Source organism: Pleurodeles waltl, chromosome 3_1 (genome assembly GCF_031143425.1).
Source record: "Pleurodeles waltl isolate 20211129_DDA chromosome 3_1, aPleWal1.hap1.20221129, whole genome shotgun sequence".
NCBI classification, from domain to species: Eukaryota; Metazoa; Chordata; class Amphibia; order Caudata; family Salamandridae; genus Pleurodeles; species Pleurodeles waltl.
This window is the reverse complement of record NC_090440.1, coordinates 470,963,217-470,988,873: the sequence shown is the minus strand read 5'-3', so window position 1 is coordinate 470,988,873 and position 25,657 is coordinate 470,963,217.

Below are 25,657 nucleotides of genomic sequence, written 5' to 3'. Positions count from 1 at the left end.
TCATTGTAGTGTTCCTATGCCCTTGTCCTTGGATTCCTCACTGGGGTCAGTACCCATGACAGGTTGGGGTAACCAGAGTCACCTGCAAATGGTGAGGGGCAACTGTTAGACACACACTAACTCTTAGGGATATCCCCAGACCCAGACAACTATTCCCACTGATTTGGTTCCAGGTGCTCACCTAGTAGCCACACACGGTGCCTCTGTAGTTGCCCCATCACATAAGGGATGCTGCTATTCCGCAGGATGTAAGCGTCATGCACTGAGCCAGGGAATTTGGCATTAACATGGGAGATGTACTGGTCTGCCAAACACACCATCTGCACATTCATCGAATGGTAACTCTTCCGGTTTCTGTACACCTGTTCACTCCTGCGGGGGGGACCAAGGCCACATGTGTCCAACCAATGGCACCTATGATGTTCGGGATATGTCCCAGGGCATAGAAGTCACCTTTCACTGTTGGCAAATCCTCCAGCTGAGGGAAAACGATGTAGCTCCACATGTGTTTCAGCAGGGCAGACAACACTCTCGACAACACGTTGGAAAACATAGGCTGGGAAATCCCTGATGCTATGGCCACTGTTGTTTGAAATGACCCACTTGCAAGGAAATGGAGTACTGACAGCACCTGCACTTGAGGGGGGATTCCTGTGGGATGGCGGATAGCTGACATCAGGTCTGGCTGCAACTGGGCACACAGTTCCAGGATTGTGGCACGATCAAGCCTGTAGGTGATGATTACATGTCTTTCCTCCATTGTCGACAGGTCCACCAGTGGTCTGTACACCGGAGGATGCCGCCATCTCCTCATATGTCCCAGCAGATGGTGCCTAGGGAGGACAACAGCGAGCACAGAGTCAACCAATTCAGAGGTAGGTAAACACAGCTTACTCAGAAAACTACTCAGAATCCGAAAATTGCCTGTATGAGTGTTGAGCCAAGGCCTAGGTATGTGTGACACAGTTAAAAATAAAGCCATGTGGGCCCCTGAAAAGGCGGCTGCCTGACCTGTAAAGTGGGACAATAGGGTATGAGGTAACTGCGCTGGCATTGTACACCGTCGCGGTAGGCGTTTGAAGAACGCAGCCCAATTCTGCATTGGTTAACATTGGACCCTATGGGTCCCGGGAGCCAATGACGATGTACGCCGGCGGTGACGGTCCGCACCGCTGCGGATGTGACCGCCATTTTCTATCAGTTCAATCACTCGATACCTGATCTTCGAAAGGAGAGGACCTACACTGCAAGTGCTGCTGTGACCTCAGTCTGGAAGAGACAATGGCTTGTGCGTCTGGGGAAAGGGCCCCTGCCTTCAGCACAGAGAGTTGGAGAAACTCGTGGATTGGGTCCTCCCCTAGTACACGCTACTCTACGGTCCTCCAGACAAACAGGTAAGTACACTGTGAGCATGCTGTATGGGCAATGTCTGTGTGGAGTGGGGTGGATGAAAGATAGCAGGGGGAGAATGAGGCGTACATGAAACGACAGTGAGTGCATGTGCCACATGGCAAGGGTAGGGATGCGGGCCAATGACTGTGACGGTGCAGTTGGTAATAACTTTTCTTTTTCCCCTGTACAATTCCTGTAGGTCAGCGCCCACCAGAAGAAGGATATTTGGCGTGCCATCATCAAGGATGTCCGGACCCTGGGGGTACACCACAGACGGAGCACCCACTCCCGTAAAAGATGGGAGGACATTTGCTGCTGGAGCAAGTAGACGGCGGAGGCCCAGCTGGGGATGGCCTCCCAACGTGGGAGGGGTGCCATCGCACCATGATCCCCCTGATGTTCAGGATCCTGGCGGTGGTGTATCCGGAGTTGGATGGGCGCTTGAGGGCATCACAGCAGCAACAAGGGGGTGAGTACACTCTCATTCTGCTGATTCAGCGCACAGTGGAGGTGTCTGGGTGGTGGAGGTGGGCTGTGGGTTCCCCTAGGCTAGGGCGAGTGTGCTAGTTAAGTCCCCTTTTTCAGGCAGACCCTGTGTCACCCCACCCCACCTGGGTACAGTGCCAACTACACCTAGTCAGGTCCCTGTGACATCCATATGTGCAGATGTCAGCCATAAACTTGTAGGCCATGTCCTAGGGATTGAATTGTGGACCCCAAGTGCGCGGCGTAGTGCAGGGGGCTTCTGTGTCTGTCGTGTCCGCCAACGGTAGCGGTAATGCATGCACTTAACATGTCTTTCTTCTGTCTCCCCCACCCTTTTTGTGGTCTCCCTGTACTTGTGTGCATTAGCATCATCAGGCGGAGGAGCAGTGGCGCCGGAGCAGGAGGGAGCTGCATCCCACATGGCCCTGGAGGGCGAGACTATGGACTCTGATTTCACCAGTGGGACGGAGGGCGAGGGGAGCTCCACGGCGGGGACAGGAGCTGACACCAGTGATACGGACTCATCCTCTGATGGGAGCTCCCTAGCGGTGGCGGGCCCATCTGTGCCCCCCACATCTACAGGTACAGCCGCCACCACCCACTCCAGCACCGCCCTCCCAGCAGCCCCTCAGCCTTTGCCCCGTGCACGCTCACCCAGGAGGGTGGGCATCACCTTCACCCAAGGCAGCTCAGGCCCTGCCCCAGTCACCCCTGCTGCTCTCAGTGAGGCCATTGACCTCCTCAGATCCCTCACTGTTGGGCAGTCTACAATTTTGAATGCCATCCAGGGTGTAGAGAGGCAGATGCAACAAACCAATGCATTCCTGGAGGGCATTCATTCTGGTCAGGCAGCTCTTCAGCAAGCTTTTCAGACTCTGGCCTCAGCACTGATGGCAGCCATTGTCCCTGTCTTCAGCCTCCCCCCTCCAACTTCCTCCACCCAGTTCCACACCCCTGTACCTCAGCCTATCCCAAGCACACCTTCAGACCAGCATGCACACACCTCAACACACAAAGAAAGCTCTGGCAAACATAAGCACCAGACATCCCACAGGCACTCACTGAAGCATCACACACATGCAGACATACCAACATCCACTGCCTCCACTGTGTCCCCCTCCTCCTCGTCTCCCTCTTCCCTCCCAGTCTCGTCTCCACTCACACCTGCATGCACTACATCTTCAGCCACTACCTCCATCACCAGCACACCCACCACCACACCCCGCTCACGTGCAGTCACCACCCCCACTCCCATTCACACATCCCCTGTGTCCTCTCCCAGTGTGTCTGTGAGGCCACCTCCTAAGGTAGACAAACGCAGCCACACACCCACCCAACAGCCATCCACCTCACGACAGCCTCCAGCCCATGCACCTTCACCCAAAGTCAGTAAACGGACAACTCCTACGACCACTACCTCTTCCTCCACTCCTAAACCCCCTCCATCTACCCATCCCAGTGTTCCTAAGAAACTTTTCCTGACCAGCCTTCCCCATCCCGCCGGTCTCCTAGGGCCCGACTCTCCAGGTCCCAACCTAGCACCTCAGCCACAACATCGGCGGGACCAGTGGTGCCAGTAGTCACCGGATTATGGAGTGCACCAGGCAGCAGGGCAGCCAGTGTGGCAAGGAGCCAGAGCACGGACAGTCCCCCACCTGTCAAGCATCAAAAGTTGGCCAGTGCCCGGCGGGAGAGGGGGAAGACACGAGCCACCAAAGCCGCTCCCAGGGGTACAGGTGGGCGTGTGGAGTCAGCTGCGACACCTTCCAAGGTGGGGAAGGGGCACAAGAAAACCAGCAAGTCTGGGAAGATCAGCACGGCGGAGAAGACCGCCATCAGCCCCGCTGCCAAGGAGCCGACCTCCAGCAGCCCCACTGCCCCAGACAGGACCGCCATCAGCCCCGCTGCCAAGAAGCCGACCGCCAGCAACCCCACTACTCCAGACAGGACCGCCAGCAGCAGCCCCGCTGCCCAAGACAGGACCGCCAGCAGCAGCCCCGCTGCCCAAGATATGGCCCCGCTGCCCAAGACAGGACCGACAGCAGCTGCCCCGCTGCCCAAGACAGGACCGCCAGCAGCAGCCCCGCTGCCCAAGACTGGACCGCCAGCAGCCCCGCTGCCAAAGAGCCGGCCAGCAGTAGCCCCGCTGCCCAGGACAGGTCTGCCAGCAGCAGCCCTGCTGCCCAAGACAGGACCGCCAGCAGCAACCCGCTGCCCAAGACAGGACCACCAGCAGCAGCCCCACTGCCCAAGACAGGACCGCCAGCAGCAGCCCTGCTGCCCAGGACAGGACCGCCAGCATCAGCCCCGCTGCCCAAGACAGGACCGCCAGCAGCTGCCCCGCTGCACAAGACAGGACCGCCAGCAGCTGAACCGCTGCCAAAGACACCGCCGCCTCAAGCACCGCTTCCAAAGACACTGCCGCCACAAGCACCGCTGCCAAAGACACCGCCACCACAAGCACCGCTGCTAAGGACACCGCCACCACAAGCACTGCTGCCAAGGACACCGACGCAACAAGCACCGCAGGCCCATGAGCGCCAAAAGCTCTGACATTACTGAGGCCGCCACGAGCAGGACGAAGCACTCTGGGCACAAGGCCCCCTCCAGAACCAGTGGAGAAAGACATCCACTACCTCTGTCCTTGGCAGGATGAAGCATTCTGGGCACAAGCCCCCCTCCAGAACCAGTGGAGAGATACATCCACTACCTCTGTCCTTGGCAGGATGAAGCACTCTGGGCACAAGGCCCCCTCCAGAACCAGTGGAGATTGACATCCACTTGAGAGACTGTGGCTTTGCACTCCCCAGGATTGAACAGTGGGCAAACCACCCACTGTAGAGACTTGAGAGACTGTGGCTTTGCACTCACCAGGATTCAACAATGGGCAAACCACCCACTGTAGAGACTTGAGAGACTCTGGCTTTGCACTCCCCAGGATTGAACAGTGGGCATGGGGCCCCCTCGTGGATTTGGCGTTGTGCACTCAACCGGCTGAGGTGCACACCATTTCCCTTCCCCCTGAGGTGCCTGTTTTATTTCTATCTGATGCCCCTGCAGTGTTCTCTCCATCTTGTTCGGGTATCTTTTATGGGCCTCGCCCATGCCTTTTGGGCCCAGTGGTCCACAGACTTTAATCGTGGAATACCTTGGACTAATATTATTGGTGTATATATTTGTAAATAGTGTATGTATATTTTTTGAATACGGAATTTTAATATATTACAATCGTTCACCTCATTTCCTTTTGTCTTTGCATTCTTCCGGGGGGTTTGGGGGTGTAACTGTAATGTATCATGCTGTATTAGTGTGTGTATTGTCATGGGTGAGGGTTGGGGTGGGGGTGTTGTGTGTTGCGTGTGTGTGTCACTGTTTTTTCCCTCCCCCCTTCCCTGTGTCGTAGGTGCAGTACTCACCATGGTCTTCGCCGCCGGCGTTCGTGCTCCTGGTAGAGGAGCAAGAAGATAAAGGCTGGAAAAATGTGGAGCTCTGGTTCCATGGTATCCTGGTTCCTCGTGGGGTGTGCAGAGGTGAGCGTTTTCCATTCGAAGTCCTGTTTCCGCCGTGTTTTTGTTCGCTGTGAATCCGCCACAGAAAAGGTGGCGGATTGGTAGGTTGTAATTCTGTGGGCGGTACATTGTCCTCCGCCTGTCTGTTGGCGGTGACCGCCGCTGTGTTTGTTTGTACCGCCGTGGCGGTCGGAGTGTTAAAGTGGCTGTCTATGTTGGCGATTTCCGCCACTGTCGTAATTCCATTTTTTTTACTGCCGGCCTGTTGGCTTTTTCCGCCGCTTTAACACCGACCGCCAGTGTTGTAATGAGGGCCTCAGTGTCCTACAGTGAAGCACAGCCAAGAGACAGAGCCCTCCCTTGTGCAAGTCCTTTTAAGGGGAGGCGACCAGCAGGCCTGCACCTCTGGCCTATCCAGATGTGCCAAATCACTTCCTTGCGCCTGTCACCTCCTTCCTGCACTGTCTTCTGGGATAGCTCAAAATGGCGTCATAGAAGAGTTGGTTGGCACATGTGCTCTGAAAGTCTCAGCCCCTCCTCCCTGACATTCCTCTCAGGGCCTCTCAGGTGCCCATTCCTGGCATGGAATGACTGCTGGCTGATTGATGCAAGGCCCTGCTCAGGCAGCTGGATGGAGCAGTAATTGCCCCTAATCCTGAGCTGAGTCTGAGAAAGACGACATTCCTGGAAGACCCATAAGTTGTACAATTATGCTTCTGTAACCTACTGCATTATTCTTTTCATACAGGTTACAGTGTACATTAGTGCGACTTTGAAGTGTGTGGAGTCTGTAATTGTACCCTAGGCCAGCCTTTCCCATTGACATTTAATAGAGTGCCACTACAATGAAAAGACAGTAAGCACACTGTCTACCAAGCCCTCACATGTGCACACCCATCTCATAAGGCCTACTCCAGGTCACCACCCACACTGCATTGTCCCTTCTATGCCAGGCTACCTGGGCACAATTCTTGGGTTGCACACAACAGGAATCTTCCCTGTGCAGCCCCCTACATGTGCAACTAACACTGAGGTTCCCACCCTTGTGGTATCGACAGAGCCTCATCTTAGCAAGGCAGCACCGGCGGTAAACACATGCAGTCCATTTTACTATAAGTGGCGAGTCCCAGTGGTCCCATTCCCTAAGGCTCCCCCACAGTAAAAGTTCAAACCATATGATCCAAGTGCAAAAAATCCAGGGAAACCAGATAGTCATAACCACCTTCACACACTTATCACCTCAGTGCATCATGCTGGGTTTTCAGCAGTAATGTAAAAAAGGATTTATCAATTGGGAATGCATCTGCATGGGTATCACATAACACCCATAGCTCCAATGCCCTGGCACCAAAATAATATGAGTAATATGGCTTCACAATGCCACATTATTACTCAAATATCAAATATACTTGTATTTTGGAAATTTTTCTCCAAACATCAGCTTGTAAGTTCTGAAATACACACATTTCCATCTTCAATACATGCTTTACAGGTTTGGTATGCATATATAATAATTCAACTAAACATAAGCTTCTAATTGAGTACACTGGGCTGCTCAAAGGAGAGCTACCTACAGCTTGCTGGAGAGCTATCAGTAGCTCCTGAACTACTCATTGGAGACACCTGTTCTAGGTCATACGATCTCCGATTCTGGTAATAGACCAAATAAGTGTGTCAGCCATTATGAAGGCTCCTAAGCCTCTCTCTATAAAACAGTTGTTGGCTTTCTTAGGATTGATAGAATTATGCGAATATGCTGGAATCCCTTAGAGATAATAATAATAAAAAAATACAACATTTGTTTGGGGGAATTCGCAGGATGAAGCATTTGAATCATAGAAGAAAGACAATATTAATGATGCACGTTTTAAACCTTTTGAAGTTGGAAAAGAATGCATTATAGGAGTAGATGCAAGCAATTGTCAGTTAGGAGTGGTGTTGATGCAACAAAATGGGAAAAGGGAATGGATGAAGTCATATTTTTCACAATAATTGAGGGAGTCAGAGAGGTATTATTCTGTCATTGAGAAAGAGCTATTGGCTTTTGTGAGGGGAGCGGAACATTGCAGAATGTTTTGGTAGGGAACCAAGTTTGTTATATGGATGGATCCTAAACCATTAATGTTGTCAAGAGGTGGGGGCAGATTGAGGACAGAAATATTAACTAGACTTCCTCCAGGATGTAACAGTATCCAAGCTGACTGCATGTCTAGATTACCTGTAGTAGAGAAGATTGAGGATTTTGAGAAAGAAACCGAGGGCTTCCTTTACAAGAATATGACACATCACCATTGATGCATCAGATGTTTTGAGCTTCCCTCACTTTCCCTAACAATGCCATGGCTGCACTGTATTTACAATGCATAGCTCCATTGTGCATATTTTCACAGGCGCATCAGAAATTCTGACACACCTGTTGGCACTAAACTCATGCATTGCTGAAGTAGCATCATTAAAATGACACAAGTCCAGCAATCCATGGAGCATCCCATAGGAAAAATCCTTGCATCAATTTTACGCCTGCTGGTAGCAGGCAGTAAAATTTTGAGACAGTGAAGTCGCAGAATGACGCAGTGAAATGTAAATTTCATGGTGTCAGTTCTGCGTGGCATTTAACGTGGGAGTGCCTACCCTGTATACATTATACCTGTCACAAGTATAATGTGTCACAGGGCTTTAGAAATGGACACATTGGGCCCAATGAGTCAGTTCATAAATATGGAGCAGTGTAGTGCACTGCTAGCGCCATCGCTGCGCAAAACAAAATGAAGCAGAAGTGGTGCAAAAGGCTTGTAAATGAGGTCCTGAGTGTGAGATGTCATATACTTTTGCTGATGTTAGTGATATGGAGAAAAACGATGTTGGTCTGTTAGTTATATCAGAGGAGGAAAAGGCTAATGAAACTTAAAATGGTGAGGTGTTATTGAAGGTTCAATTATATTCACTTGATGGCTGGCCAAGAGAAAAAGAAGTTATAGGATAACTCAAAGGTTTGCATAAAGTGCATGCAGAACTAGGTGAAGAGAATGATCTAATTTTGAGAGGGCATAAAAGTATACCTCCTCTTAGCTTAACCCCTACGCTGCCAGGCCTTTTCCCCCTCCTGTGCCAGGCCTTTTTTTGGCTATTTGGGGCAGTTCGTGCTTAGGCCCTCATAACTTTTTGTCCACATAAGCTAGCCAAGCCAAATTTGCGTCCTTTTTTTCCAACATCCTAGGGATTCTAGAGGTACCCAGACTTTGTGGGTTCCCCTTAAGCAGGCCAAGAAATTAGCCAAAATACAGTAAAATTGTGTTTTTCTCAAAAAAACGGGAAAAAGTGGCTGCAGAAGAAGGCTTGTGGTTTGTTCCCTGAAAATGGCATCAACAAAGGGTTTACGGTCCTAAAATCACCAGCTTCCCGAAGTTGAATCAGAAAACCCAATTTTTAAACAAATATTTGGCATTTTACTGGGACATACCCCATTTTTGCAATTTTTTGTGCTTTCAGCCTTCTTCCAGTCAGTGACAGAAATGGGCATGAAACCAATGCTGGATCCCAGAAACCTAAACAGTTCTAAAAAGCAGTCAGAATTCTGAATTCAGCAAGGGGTCATTTGTGTAGTTCCTACAAGGGTTTCCTACAGAAAATAACAACTGAAAAAGACAAATATTGAAATTGAGGTGAAAAAAACAGCAATTTTTCTCTACGTTTTACTCAGTAACTTTTTCCTGCAATGTCAGATTTTCGAAAGCAATATACCGTTGCGTCTCCTGCACTCCTCTGATTGCGGGGATATATAGGGCTTGTAGGTTCATCAAGAACCCTAGGTACCCAGAGCCAATAAATGAGCCGCACCCTGCAGTGCGGTTTCATTCTATACCGGGTATACAGCAATTCATTTGCTGAAATATAAGGAGTGAAAAATAGCTATCAAGAAAACCTTTGTATTTCCAAAATGGGCACAAGATAAGGTGTTGAACAGCAGTGGTTATTTGCATATCTCTGAATTCCGGGGTGACCATACTAGCATGGAATTACAGAGCATTTCTCAAATAGACGTCTTTTTTACACACTCTCTTCTATTTGGAAGGAAAAAATGTAGGGAAAGACAAGGGGCAATAACACTTGTTATGCTATTTTATGTTCCCCCAAGTCTCCCGATAAAAATGGTACCTCACTTGTGTGGATAGGCCTAGCGCGCGCGACAGGAAATGCCCCTAAACACAACGTGGACACATCACAATTTTTGACAGAAAACAGAGGTGTTTTTTGCAAAGTGCCTACCTGTAGATTTTAGCCTCTAGCTCAGCCGGCACCTAGGGAAACCTACCAAACCTGTGCATTTTTGAAAACTAGAGACCTAGGGGAATCCAAGATGGGGTGACTTGTGGGGCTCTGACCAGGTTCTGTTACCCAGAATCCTTTGCAAACCTCAAAATGTGGCTAAAAAAATACATTTTCCTCACATTTTGGTGACAGAAAGTTCTGGAATCTGAGAGGAGCCACAAATTTCCTTCCACCCAGCGTTCCCCCAAGTCTCCCGATAAAAATGGTACCTCACTTGTGTGGGTAGGCCTAGCGCCCACGAAAGGAAATGGCCCAAAACACAACGTGGACACATCACAATTTTTGACAGAAAACAGAGGTGTTTTTTGCAAAGTGCATACCTGTAGATTTTGGCCTCTAGCTCAACCGGCACCTAGGGAAACCTACCAAACCTGTGCAGTTTTGAAAACTAGAGACCTAGGGGAATCCAAGATGGGGTGACTTGTGGGGCTCTGACCAGGTTCTGTTACCCAGAATCCTTTGCAAACCTCAAAATTTGGCTAAAAAAACACGTTTTCCTCACATTTTGGTGACAGAAAGTTCTGAAATCTGAGAGGAGCCACAAATTTCCTTCCACCCAACATTCCCCCAAGTCTCCCGATAAAAATGGTACCTCACTTGTGTGGGTAGGCCTAGCGCCCACAAAAGGAAATGGCCCAAAACACAACGTGGACACATCACAATTTTTGACCGAAAACAGAGGTGTTTTTTGCAAAGTGCCTACCTGTAGATTTTGGCCTCTAGCTCAATCGGCACCTAGGGAAACCTACCAAACCTGTGCATTTTTGAAAACTAGAGACCTAGGGGAATCCAAGATGGGGTGACTTGTGGGGCTCTGACCAGGTTCTGTTACCCAGAATCCTTTGCAAACCTCAAAATTTGGCTAAAAAAACACGTTTTCCTCACATTTTGGTGACAGAAAGTTCTGGAATCTGAGAGGAGCCACAAATTTCCTTCCAACAACATTCCCCCAAGTCTCCCGATAAAAATGGTACCTCACTTGTGTGGGTAGGCCTAGCGCCCACGAAAGGAAATGGCCCAAAACACAACGTGGACACAACACAATTTTTGACAGAAAACAGAGGTGTTTTTTGCAAAGTGCCTACCTGTAGATTGTGGCCTCTAGCTCAACCGGCACCTAGGGAAACCTACCAAACCTGTGCATTTTTGAAAACTAGAGACCTAGGGGAATCCAATATGGGGTGACTTGTGGGGCTCTGACCAGGTTCTGTTAACCAGAATCCTTTGCAAACCTCAACATTTGGCTAAAAAAACACGTTTTCCTCACATTTTGGTGACAGAAAGTTCTGGAATCTGAGAGGAGCCACAAATTTCCTTCCACCCAGCATTCCCCCAAGTCTCCCGATAAAAATGGTACCTCACTTGTGTGGGTAGGCCTAGCGCCCACGAAAGGAAATGGCCCAAAACACAACGTGGACACATCACAATTTTTGACAGAAAACAGAGGTGTTTTTTGCAAAGTGCCTACCTGTAGATTTTGGCCTCTAGCTCAACCGGCACCTAGGGAAACCTACCAAACCTGTGCATTTTTGAAAACTAGAGACCTAGGGGAATCCAATATGGGGTGACTTGTGGGGCTCTGACCAGGTTCTGTTACCCAGAATCCTTTGCAAACCTCATAATTTGGCTAAAAAAACACATTTTCCTCACATTTTGGTGACAGAAACTTCTGGAATCTGAGAGGACCCCCTGCGTGACATTGGCATAAAAAAAAAATCCCTGGTGCCTAGTGGTTTCTGCCCCCCTTGGGGGCAGATTGGCGTAGCAAAAATCGGCCGATCTGCCCCCAAGGGGGGCAGAAATGGTCTAAATACAATTTGCCCACCAGGGGAGCTACCCTTGCCTAATGGGTCGCTCCCCATCCCTAAAAAAACAAACAAAAAAAGAAAAAAAACACACAAAAAAATTTGCCCTGACGTCTAGAGGTTTCTGCCGCCCCCTGGGGGCAGATATGGCCTAAAATAAATTTGCCCCCCCCTGGGAGCGACCCTTGCCTACGGGGTCGCTCCCCCTGCGTGACATTGGCGCAAAAAAAAAATCCCCGGTGCCTAGTGGTTTCTGCCCCCCTTGGGGGCAGATTGGCATAGCAAAAATGGCCTAAATACAATTTTCCCCTCCAGGGGAGTGACCCTTGTCCAAGGGGTCGCTCCCAATCTGTAAAACAAAAAATCACCGGTGCCTAGTGGTTTCTGCCCCCCTTGGGGGCAGATCGGCCTAATCAAAATAGGCTGATCTGCCCCCAAGGGAGGCAGAAATGGCCTAAAATAAATTTCCCCCCCAGGGGAGCGACCCTTGCCTAAGGGGTCGCTCTCCTTGCGTGAAATTCACGTAAAAAATCCCTGCCCATGAGCATAGGGGGGGAGCGCTAGCGCTCCCCACAGTTCCCGGGTGTAGGACGAGGTGACCTCATCCAAGGCACCCGAGGGGTTAAGAACAAAATTGATACGATTTTCTTGTGGAGGACATTGTGGAATATCCAATAACAGACAGATGTTGCAAGAACAGTATTGATGGCCAGGAATTGATCTAATGATAGACAAATGGTTGTGATCTTGTGTTCCCTGTTCCAAGAGTGAAAAGTTGGTCAAATCTACGGTGACAGAGTCAATACTTGTGAAATTGCCAGGTTATGGCAAAAATTTGGTATGGGTGTCATTGGTCTTTTTTCTGTAAACAAGAGTGCTATGGTATAGAAGATTATTTTTGAAAATCACTGGAAGTCAGAATGGTAGATAAAGTAACTTCCGAGGCAATTGTGGAATTTTTGAATGAGCTATTTTGAAGTGGAGGTATTCCAAAAATCTTTGTGTCAGATAATGGACCGCAGTTCATTAGTAGACAGGTGGAACAGTTTTTCTCCATTTGTGGCATACAGCACAAAAGAATATGGGTATTCCACCCAGAAGAATGAAGAATGGACAAGTAGAAAGATTTAACAGAGTAAATAAAGAGTATGTCTAGTTGGGTATAAATAAAGAAATAATAATATCTTTATTTCGCCTGAAAGCCATAAAAGCAATTTAGAAGAAAAATTGTAAATACATATAGGGGGTCATTACGACCTTGGCGGGTGGCGGTAACCACCGTGCGCCTGCCAATGCGGCCGCACTCCCGCGGCCCCCATTACGACATCCCCGCTGGGCCGGCGGGGAAGAGGCTGTAACATAGGAGTAGCTTTTCACGCCGGGGCACTGTTAGGGGGCCCCTGCACTGCCCATTGCATGGGCAGTGCAGGGGCCCCCAGGGGCCCCAGGACACCCCTTACCGCCAGCCTCTTCCTGGCGGTGCAAACCGCCAGAAACAGGCTGGCGGTAGGGGTGTCAAAATCCCCAGGGCTGCGCTGCTTGCAGCGCTGCCCTGGTGGATTTTCACCGCCGGGGCTAAAACGGCGGGAAACCGTCGGCCCCAGCGGTGAAACCGCGGCGCTACCGCCGGGGCCGTATTAAGGGCCTCCGTACCGCCAGCCTGTTGGCGGTACGGACGCCACATTACCCCTAATGACCACCATAGTCATTTATTTAAAATAATTAAAACTTGGATAGGACTAATCTAAAATGACACACAGTTGATAGCTGTCCAACCCTAAAATCATTTACAAAACACTAAAAACGGATATTCATTAAGTCTTAAAAACATGCAACTAATTAAGATCAGTCTATAATGTCACACAATTATTAACCTATCGGCCTGTGCTGTGTTAATAAATCAATAATCTAACCAGACATCTTAGCAAAGTTACAAGCCAATCAGATGTAAACTCTTTCTGGATCATACTGCCCAGGCACATTGAAGATACCTTGTTAATACAAACACTACCTTGTCACTTGTGCCACTTGTCAGAATACGGAGAGATTCTCTATGGTTCCTTATACCAAAAAGTCTACATAAGGGAATGATCCACTTTCACCTGGGAATTGAGTATCTTGGACAGAAGAAGACAAATTGGGCCATGGTCTCAGGCTGCGTTGGACAAAAATGATAGAAACCAAAGTACAGTTGACCTTGTTCCAGCCCGTGATTAAGCACTTCAATGGCAGGATCCCCATTCTAAATTTGATAAAAAGACTTTTAATATAAGCCGGCTGTACATTGTCCATATAGGTTTCAAATTTTGGTGAGCATTTGTGATTTAGAAATTGGGCTGTCCTGGTCCCTTGTCCCTGACTAGACCATATCTGCATCAGAACCATCTCCCAGTAACATCTCTTTATACATCATATTACCTCCTTTGTTAAGCGATGGGGAACAGTCCACTCCTCTTCCATTTTAATAGCATGGCACATATCTCTAATATATTTAAACCAAGTAATTGATTCCATGCCATCATGAGCTGTTAACTCTGTTAAAGCTAATTGGTAAGAAACCAACTGCTCAGAAGACCAATGATACACCCAGTATATGAGAGGTCTGGAAGTGATTTCTTTATGAATCTGATTGAGCCCTAGATCGAATCTAAGAGGAATGAGTGGGGTACTTATTGGTAAGTGCAACAAGCAACATATGAACTTGTTTTCCACCACAGTAAATTTCTTAGAATTACAGTGGCCCCAGAGCTCAGCGCCATAAGTTGCAGCGGTTACTACCGTAGCCTTATAAACTGTGATAGCTGGTGAGATTTGCCCTCCCATAGAGTTTTTAATTTTCCTTCCGATCAACACTGTCCATTGTTGGAGGGCAGTGACACTCTTCCCAATATGGTGGCCGTCTGATAGTCTGATCCCCAGATAATCAAATTTGCTAACCTATTCTATTGATTGGTCACCAATTGTCATTTTCCCCCTGAATGTCTGATGTGTGTTTAGAGCCATAAACTTGGTTTTATCTGTATTAATTTCAAGGCCCCTCTTCTCACAGAACGCAGCAAAAGCATCTAATTTGTTTTGGAGACCCAGTGGAGCCCTTGAAATCAGTAGAGTGTCATCTGCAAAAATAAGGATCAGAACAGGGGCTCCTGCTAACTAGGGGGCATCATGGTTACACTGTATCAGCTGATCTACTGCCCCATTAATGTAGAGGCTAAATAGGGTGGGGGCCAAAACACAACCCTGTCTGACCCCTCTTGCAATGGGGATGGCAGATGTTAAATCACCATCTTGTTTCTATCGAACCCGTGCGTAAGTTCCTTTGTGGAGATGTTTTATCAACCTCAGCAGTTCACTGTCGAGGTTATACAATTCCAAAACCCTCCATAGCAGGTCACATGGGACCAAATCGAACGCAGTCTTTAGATGGGTTGGGTATAAAAAGACGACTTAATTGTTGGAAATGTTTACAAGCCATGTTGTTCACATATTGACTCATGCCCAATCCTGTCTCATCAGTGTCTCTTTTTCAATTACTGAGAGGAAGGAAACCTGGATATATGTTGGTGCCATGGTGGTTAAAGAACAAGAGTAAAAATAACACTGAGGAGAATTACAAGAGAATTGGGAAAGCTGTGGAAGAATACAAGGGGCATATGAAAAAAATTATGGATGACAAAAGAGGTACACCCAGTAATCTGTTGGTGGAAACTGGTGACTGGGTAAGAGTGAAACATGGTATAGTTGCCAGAAAACAAACATCTAAGTGGTCTGATCCTGTGGAGGTAGTCAAATGTTTCTGGTATTCTGGAAAGTGCAGGATGGGACTGTATGGAACTTATCTAGAGTATCTTTGTATAACAACTGCAACCAGCATTAACATATGTGTTGGAAAATAAGTTTTACCATAGAGAACGGGGAGTTGTCTTAGATGACAGGAATGTGTTCTTGAATGTTCCAATTGATTCTGATGTGACAGTGATCAGTGGAGATGATTGTTCTATGAAACACCAAGCAGTGAGAAAAAGTGTTTGCACTCAATGTATGCCTGCAAAGTTCAAGAATTATTTGGTATGATAATTTATGCGCCGGAGAAGATTGATGATTTTTCTGTATGATAATCTATTAATACTACCTGGAATTGCCCCGACCCTCTTTTCCCTGTATCAATGAAATCGTCCCCTCCCTCGTCAGATTGCAGGCTGACGCACCTTCACTTGGCACACAAAAAATCCCAGTCTTACTCTTTGCCGATGACACTCTTCTGATATCCAAAACCCCTAGCGGCCTAAAGAAACTCCTTACGTGCTTCGAGAAATTCTGCTCATCACAGGGACTCGAGATCAACGCCTCGAAAACAAAACTAATGACCCTCAATCCCCATAGATCTTTTAAAGGGAAGTTTACTTTAGAGGGCTCCACACTTGAGAAGGTGGGCATTTTCAAATACCTGGGCATAACATTCACTGACAACATGTCTTGGAAACCACACATAGGGAAACAAGTTCTAAAACTAAAACAAACAACAGGGGTACTACAAAAAAACTTTCACCTCTCACACACAAAACCAATTCGCCCAGCATTACAGTTATACGAAGCCCAGGCCGTCTCCTCAGCGCTTTACAGGGCTGAACTATGGGACTATACCAAAACCTAAGACTTAACCACCGCTGAAAATAACTTCATGAGAAACCTTGTGTCCCTTCCGCAAAGCACCCCACTGTTCCCCCTTTTTAAGGACCTCGGTATCAAACGCATTGGACACAAAGCCCGCCTGCGACCTCTGCTGTACTGGCGGCGTCTCTGGACCACCCCTGAGCTCGACATCTTCACTGATACTCTACAAGTCATTCTAAAAGCCGACCATCTTCACAGAATCCCATGGCTATGACACATCAATGGTTCACTGTACTCACTCGGGCTAGATGATATCTGGAACTCACCAACCACGTCCGTCTTCCCCTCGAAAAGCGAACTAAAGAAACTATATTGGCAAATGGCAAATTACGAAGACACAAGGGCTGCACTCCACAACACACTATCTTGTGACTTTGCCAACCTAAAAGAGTCATGCAAGTACGAAGCTTTTTGGGACCTGATCACGGCCCCAAGGGAAAGGAAACTGTACTTCCAGCTCCGCATTGGAACACTCCCATTAAGACTTCTCACCAGCAGCTGGTCACACAACGAATCAACCGCATGCCCAGCTTGCAAAGCCCCCATCGAGAATCTCTCTCACGTTCTTTTTGCCTGCCCCGCGTACACCGCCCCTCGCAGGAAATGGCTTGCCCCGGCATGCAGACTACTGGGAGTCCGCAGTTCTGAGCTAGCCCTGCGAATCCTCAGATCAGACACTAGGCCAACGCTAGTGATCGCCGTCGCCAAATTCCTTGGAGCTAGCTGGCTTGTTAGAGGGAAATCCCTTCTGTATAAAGACTCCAACTAAGACTGTCCCATCGCCCTGTGCGAGTGCATTTTATTCCATTTTTATTCCATCTTTCCTTATCTTTTACTCCCTTTTATCATTATATTTATTATTGTAATCATTATTTTGTGTATTTATTTGTATTTATTACTGCTTGCGCTTTTTTGGCTCCTGTAGCCGCAATAAAGCTCCTTTGAATTGAATTGAATTAATGTATGTGTTATGTTATCTTAGTGATATTGATGGAAACACAAAAATGTTTATGAGACATTATTATTTAGGGGGTCATTACAACATTGGCGGTAAAAGACGCTTACCGCCGTGCAGAAGACTGCCAATGCACCGCCGCACCCGTGGAATTCCGCCACAGCTATTATGACACACATCTCGGAATCCGCCGAAATTCAGTCACCCACACAAGTCCGCCACACCAAAGGTCAGTGTTAAAATGGCTAAAACAAAACCTCCACCTCCACGCCAAGAGAAACACACCCATGCTGTCACGACCCACGAATCCATGTGGCGGTCTTTCAACCGCGGTATTCCATTGGCAGTACACACCGCTGCGCTCAAAATACACACACATCTCCAAAACACCGCCACATTGGACAATTCGAAATACACACACCTGATACACATACAAACACCACTCCCACACACCCAACACAATATAAAACACACACCCACATCACCCACAAACCCCTACGACAAAAATTCTGAAAGAAGGCCAGAGAGACAGCACTGATTAGACAATCCCACCACACAGAGGCACACAACACAATCACCCACACAACATCCCCGCACAAAACACCACACACCACTACACATCACTACACTCATCACCACATACACCACCTCACACATCACACACACCACCCCATGGCACGCCAAAGCCACCCCCGCTTTTCCGAAGAGGAGCTCATGGTCATGGTGGAGGAAATCGTACGGTTAGAGCCACGGCTATTTGGATCACAGGTGCAGCACACCTCCATAGCCAGGAAGATGGAGCTATGGCGCAGAATAGTCGACAGGGTCAACGCAGTGGGACAACACCCAAGAAATCGGGAGGACATCAGGAAGAGGTGGAACGACCTACGGGGGAAGGTGCGTTCAGCGGTCTCCAGGCACAACATCGCGGTACAGCGGACTGGCGGCGGACTCCCACCTCCTCCCCCACAACTAACAACATGGGAGGAGCAAGTCTTGACCATCATGCATCCAGAGGGCCTCGGAGGAGTCGGTGGAGGAATGGACACTGGTAAATCAAATCTTAACTATTACATCCCCCACCCTACCTGCATTCTATCACACACCCCCACCCTCACCCCCTCACCCATCACTCAAACTCCTCACTAATGTACTAAGAACACAAACCACACATCCCAACACCAAGCCCTGCATGACACAACTAAGCATGGTCACCACTCACCAAAGCATGCTCACTGCACATACCCAGAACAACCCCCTAACCATCATCACACAAGCCCCCACACAGGAATGCTAGCACTGGGGTACACAAACACCCACCCATTGCACACCATGAAACACACACATGCAATAATCATGCTCTTATGCCCCTGCAGGATCACGAAGGACCGTCACCACACCGGAGGGTCCAGACATCTCCACTCCACCCACAGTGACAATAGCAGCTCTGCCCTACTGGAGCCTGATGACCAGCCCGGACCATCGTGGGCCTCGGGACAGTCGGTTCCCCTTGCACAGGCACTGCCCAACACTGACCTTCCACCCTCTGGTACCAGCACAGCACCCACCCAGCGGGCCCAAACCTCCATACCCAGGACAGGTCAATCAGCTGTGTGTCCAGCACTACAGGGAACCCAGGATAACCCGCCACCCCAACAACAACAGGGACCTGGGGGCAGTGGTAGTGGGGACACGGTCCAGGGGACGGAGGCACAGGAACACAGGAGAACTGGGAGGGCTGCTGTGCAACAGGGGGCGGGCAGGCCAAGGGAACCCACTCTCCACGAGGCCCTTTCCTCCATCATGGGAGCATACCACCACTCCCAGGAGACAATGGCGACGGTCCTGGTCAGGTTTCAGGAGACACAGCGCCTGCAGGAGGAACAGTATTTGGGGTTCAGGGAGGAGCTCAGGACCATCAGCTCCGCCTTGGGCACCATCGTAGGGGTGCTGAAGGATATACAGCAGACCTTGAGGGACACTGTGGCACTCCAAGGGGCCCCTGACACTAGCCAGGACGATGAACTGCCCACCACCTCCGCCGGCGCTAGTGGACAGGACGCCCCGCCACAGGACCACCACACCAGCACCCCACCCCCTGCAGACGGACAACCACCACTCAAGCGGGCCCTGAGATCCAGGAACAGGTTAGAGCAAGTTGGCAAGACCCCCGCCAGGAAATGAGACCACCCTGATTGTTCCCCCACCGTCCCACTTTGTTACCCCGTCCATACTTTAACTGCCCCAGCTCCACTTCCTATGCCCAGATGGGCAGTGCACCTGTGAGACAAATAGACTGGACTCTGCCATGGACATTCCTCCACCATCACCCATCACCATTTAACTACCCCCCTCCATTTTTGAGCACTTAAATAAACGCCCTTGAACCACAAAACATTCTGGAGTCAGTCTATGATTTTGGAAAATGTATTATCAATGACAGTGTCAAAATGCTTTTTTAGTTGTTAAGGCAACATACCAATGTCACACATCACAAGTCCTTGAAGGATGCATGCAGATGACACACGTTGGTAACCACACCTGTGAAACCGTAATGGAAAGGAACAACTCAGTTACCAAATAATCCCAGTAATTTACACACAGGATAGAGTAAGACGTGTGACAGTGAATGTAATGTTAAAAATGAAAATGTTCTCACCTGTGTGTCACTGGAAATATTGCTGTATGAAAGACTCCCTGTTGTCGTTGTCTTCTTCCTCAGCTTCCTCCTCATCACTGTCCACAGGCTCCACAGGCTCCACAGCTGCCACAACACCGTCATCTGGACCATCCTCCTGCAGAAAAGGCACCTGGCGTCGCAAAGCAAGATTGTGAAGCATTGAGCAGGCGATGATGATCTGGCACACCTTCTTCGGTGAGTAGAATAGGGAACCACCTGTCATATGGAGGCACCTGAACCTGGCCTTCAGGAGGCCGAAGGTGCGTTCGATCACCCTCCTAGTCCGCCCATGGGCCTCATTGTAGCGTTACTCTGCCCTGGTCCTGGGATTCCTCACTGGGGTCAATAGCCATGACAGGTTGGGGTAACCAGAGTCCCCTAATAGCCACACACGGTGCCTCTGGAGTTGACCCATCATATCAGGGATGCTGCTATTCCGCAGGATGTATGCGTCATGCACTGAGCCAGGGAACATAGCATTTACCTGCGAGATGTACTGGTCTGCCAAACAGACCATCTGTACATTCATGGAATGATAACTCTTCCGGTTCCTGAACACCTGTTCACTCCTGTGGGGGGGGACCAGAGCTACATGGGTCCCATCAATAGCACCTATGACGTTGGGGATATGTCCAAGGGCATAGAAGTCACCTTTCACTGTAGCCAAATCATCCACCTCAGGGAAATTGATGTATCTCCTTACGTGTTTCAGCAGGGCAGACAACACTATGGACAGCACGTTGGAAAACATAGGCTGGGACATCCCTGATGCCATGGCCACTGTTGTCTGAAAAGACCCATTAGCAAGGAAATGGAGCACTGACAGCACCTGCACGTCAGGGGGGATTCCAGTGGGATGGCGGATTGGTGACATCAGGACTGGCTCCAACTGGGTACATAGTTCCTGGATTGTGGCACGGTCAAACCTGTAGGTGACGATTAAATGTCGCTCTTCCATTGCCAACAGGTCCACCAGCGGTCGGTAGACCGGAGGATTCCGCCATCTTCTCAAATGTCCCAGCTGACGGCGCCTAGCAAGGACAACAGCGAGGATCGAGTCAACTATTTTCCAGGTATGTACCCACAGTTACACAGAACACGACATCAAACACAAAACCCTTTCTGTATGTGTGTTGAGTGTAGGCCTAGCTATGTGTGACGCAGAAGTAAATGGAGCTATGTGGGCCCCTGAAATGGCGGCTGCCTTACCTCTAAACTGGGACAATAGGATTGTGGGGTAACTGCGTTGGCGATGCACACCGTCGCGGTAGGCGGTCGTAGACCGCGGCCCAATGCTGCATTGGTTAACTTTGGACCCTATGGGTCCCAGGAGCCAATGAGAAAGTGCGCCAGCGGTGATGATACGCACCGCCGCGGACGTCACTGCCATTTTCTATCTGTTCAATCAATAGATACCTGATCTTCGACAGGAGAGGACCTCTACTGCAAGTGCTGCTATGACCTCGGTCTGGAAGCGACGATGGCTGCTGCGTCTGGGGAAAGGGCCCCTGCCTTCACTGCTCAGGAGTTGGATAAACTAGTAGACGGGGTCCTCCCCCAGTACACGCTACTCTAGAGTCCTCCAGACCAACAGGTTAGTACACAGGGAGCACGTTGTATGGGCTAGGCCCGGGTGGAGAAGCCTGGTTGGAAGAGGGAAGGGGGCAGAGTTCAGGGAACATTAATGCATGTGAATGAATGTGCCACATTGCTAGGATAGGGAGGGGGGCCACGCACATTGACGGTGCGGTTGTTAATGACTTCTCTTCTTCCCCTGTGCATGTCATGTAGGTCAGCGCCCACCAGAAGAAGGACATTTGGCGTGCCATCGCCAAGGACGTCCGGACCCTGGGGGTCCACCAGAGAAGGGGCACCCACTGCCGTAAACGATGGAAGGACATTCGCCGCTGGAGCAAGAAGACGGCGGAGGCTCAGCTGGGGATGGCCTTCCAACGTGGGAGGGGTGCCTGTCGCCCCATGACCCCCCTGATGTTCAGTATCCTGGCGGTGGCCTACCCCGAGTTGGATGGGCGCTTGAGGGCATCACAGCAGCCTTTTCATTTTCAATCTATGTGTTCAAGAAAAGTCCGGTTAGGAGTGGACAACGAAAATACCTCTAACTCGAGCAAATGCGATACCCACTGCATTGCAAATGCTTGGTTTATTTGCATGGAATTATCTAGCCGCAGTCCTACTTTGCTTTTTACAGTATACATTAGACAGAGACCTACAGTTTTCTCTTCTCTGGCTGTCAGATTCCTTCTGACAACGGTGTGTTTTGGATACCGAGGCGGTAGCTTCATTACTCCATATACATTTTGGACTTGTTAAATTGATGTTTTGTTTGCTTATTGATCTGTGACTCTTCGTCACAGTTGAAGTTGGTTCACATGGTCAGTGCTGTGAAGGGCCGCAGATAGCGGTCAATAGACAGAGCCCAGGTGTCAGGACACGCCTTTGAAGGTGGATGTGCGTAGCCATCTGTTCTGTATTTGTTTTGACAAGCAGTGGAAGTGCAGAGGGTCGGCCTCGCCTGAGAATCCCAGATTGGCAAATCTCCGTGACTCAGGTGGGTGTGGCTACAATGCGACAGTGCCCATTTCAGAGTAGCTGTTAAGCTGCCGTGGGCACAGTGAGCCCTTGGACTCGGGCCAAACAATCATTACCATTTCTGCTGATCACTGTATCTCAAGGGTCCTGTCAGATGAATAATAAATTTAATGTTATCGATTTTGGCCATAAAAGCAGCAAAATGTGCAGATCTTGCCCCTGGGAGGGATGTATATGGCTGGCTTATCCTTGTAGCCCTGGTTGGTAGGTCTTGAATGTTGTGTACAGTGGGTGCTCTGTGCGTTTTGCAGGCAGGTGTAGGGCTTTATCTTTCCTTAGTCTGTGTAGGTGACAGGACTTCAGGTTCCCGGCCCATGCTAGTGTTTCTTGCTTTTCAGACCCGCCAACTTTACGTTGTGCTTATTTGAAATTTTCTTTTTTGCAGTAACATGCACAAAGTCAACCACTCTTTGAACAGTGGTCAACAACTGTCAGTGAAAAACAAATTTGGCAACACTAAGCAACAGTATCAATGCACATTTCCTAATTTACCCAAGTATAAATGCTGTTAGGTAGTGCTCATACACTAATGCACATCGTTGCCCTGATGTGCTTTCCGGTTTTTCATAGAAAAGACCGTGACAATAGAACCAAACAAAATGTACTAGCAGAGCACAACAATTCTTTTCTTTCTTTCTGATAATCAAAAAGTCAAAAAGTCAAATATGACTATATAATTAGTAAATTGTGATAAACTGTCCACAATCCATATACATTCATATATTATTAACCTCAAGCAATGTAGGTTCTCATAATTTTATATAATGAAAATATTTATTTCAAAAATTGGTGACAATGATAAATAACATACACCACTAAACCCCTACAGTAGACAACCAATCAACATAAAAGACATAGGCCCTCATTCCGACCTTGGCGGTTTCAAACAGGCAGGGTGGAGGGCAGAGGAAGCACCGCCAACAGGCTGGCGGTGCTTCCCGGGCCATTCTGACCGTGGCGGTAAAGCCGCGGTCAGAAAAGGGGAACCAGCGGTTTCCTGCCGGTTTTCCCCTGGCCCAGGGAATCCTCCATGGCGGCGCGGATTCCGACCCCCTTCCCGCCAGCCTGTTCCTGGCAGATTACACCGCCAGGAAGAGGCTGGCGGGAACGGATGTCGTGGGGCCCCTGGGGGCCCCTGCACGGCATGGGCAGAGCAGGGGCACCCTAACAGGGCCCCACAAAGATTTTCAGTGTCTGCTTTGCAGACACTGAAAATCGGGACGGGTGCCACTGCACCCTTCGCACCCCTGCAAATCCGCCAGCTCCATTCAGAGCCGGCTTCCTCTTTGCAGGGACTTTCCCGCTGGGCCGGCGGGAGATCTTTTGGAGATCGCCCGCCGGCCCAGCGGCAAAGTTGTAATGACCCCCGCGGTCATTTGACCGCGGTGCGGTCTTTTGGAGGTTTCCGCCCGGCGGGCGGCGCCCGCCGCCTGCCGGGGTCGGAATTACCCCCATAATGTAAATAGATACAATAAAAGTCTATAATCTAACAGAAATAAACTATGAGTCAAAGGACCGGATGATATTTTGTCGAATCCACATGTGCCCAGTCTCTCGAGTGGATAACAGTCTCCAATGGTTCTGGAGGGGGCATGGTGCCCAGATTGCTTCATCCTGCTAAGGACAGAGGGAGTGGATGTATCTCTCCACTCGTTTTGGAGGGGGCATGGTGCCAAGAGTGCATCATTCACCCCGTGACGGACTCAGTTGCGTCAGTGCCCTTGCCGCTCATGGGCCAGCAGTGCTTGAGACGGCGGTGCCCTGTGCAGCGGTGCTTGAGACGCCGGTGCCCTGTGCAGCGGTGCTTGAGATGGCGGTGCCCTGTGCAGCGGTGCTTGAGACGGCGGTGCCCTGTTCAGCGGTGCTTGAGATGGCAGTGCCCTGTGCAGTGGTGCTTGAGATGGCGGTGCCCTGTTCAGCGGTGCTTGAGATGGCGCTCTCCATTGCAGGGTCTCAGCTGCTGGCGGTCCTTCATGGCCCAACGGGGCTTTTGCTGGCGGTCCTTCATGGCCCAACGGGGCTTTTGCTGGCGGTCCTTCATGGCCCAATGGGGCTTTTTCTGGCGGTCCTTCATGGCCCAACGGGGCTTTTGCTGGCGGTCCTTCATGGCCCAACGGGGCTTTTGCTGGTGGTCCTTCATGGCCCAATGGGGCTTTTGCTGGCGGTGGCCTCCTGGGCAGCTGGGCTGGTGCTGGTGGTGGCCTCCTGGGCAGCTGGGCTGGTGCTGGCGGTGGCCTCCTGGGCAGCAGGGCTGGTGCTGGCGGTGGCCTCCTGGGCAGCAGGGATGGTGCTGGCGAAGGCCTCCTGGGCAGCTCGGCTGGTGCTGGCCTCCTGGGCAGCAGGGATGGTGCTGGCCTCCTGGGCAGCAGGGCTGGTGCTGGCGGTGGACTCCTGGGCACCGGGGAAGATGGCAGTCTTCTCCGCAGTGCTGCTCTTCCCAGACTTGCCAGGTTTCTTGTGGCCCTCCCCCACCTTGGAAGGTGTCACAGCTGACTCCACACTCCCACCGGGACCCCTGGGAGTGGCTTTATTGGCTGGAGTCTTCCCCCTCTCCCGTCGGGCACTGGCCTACTTCTGATGCTTCACAGGTGGGGGACTGTCTGTGCTGTGGCTCCGTGCCACACTGGCTGCCCTGGTGGCCGGTGCACTCCAGATTTCGGTGACTACAGGCACCACTGGTCCCGGAGATGTTGTGGCTGAGGTGCTAGTTCTGGACCTATGAGGTGGACGGGGTGGGGTAGGTGTGGGAAAGAGGTCAATGGTGGACAGCAAAAGTTTTTTGGACACACTGGGACGGGTAGCTGGAGAGGGTTTGGGAGTGGAGGAACAGGTGGTGGTTGTAGGAAGTGTACTGTAAGGAAATTCCTCCTTGGCATGGTTACCCCCTGAAACCTTAACCGACTATCCGTGTAGGCTGACTAGTTCTAGCAGCCTGCCACACACCAGACATGTTGCTGGCCACAGGGGGAGAGTGCCTTTGTCAATCTGTGGCTAGTAACAAAGCCTGTACTGGGTGGAGGTGCTTCACACCTCCCCCTGCAGGAACTGTAACACCTGGCGGTGAGCCTCAAAGGCTCACCCCCTTTGTTACAGCACCACAGGGCACTCCAGCTAGTGGAGTTGCCCGCCCCCTCCGGCCACGGCCCAACTTTTGGCGGCAAGGCCTGAGGAGATAATGAGAAAAACAAGGAGGAGTCACTGGCCAGTCAGGACAGCC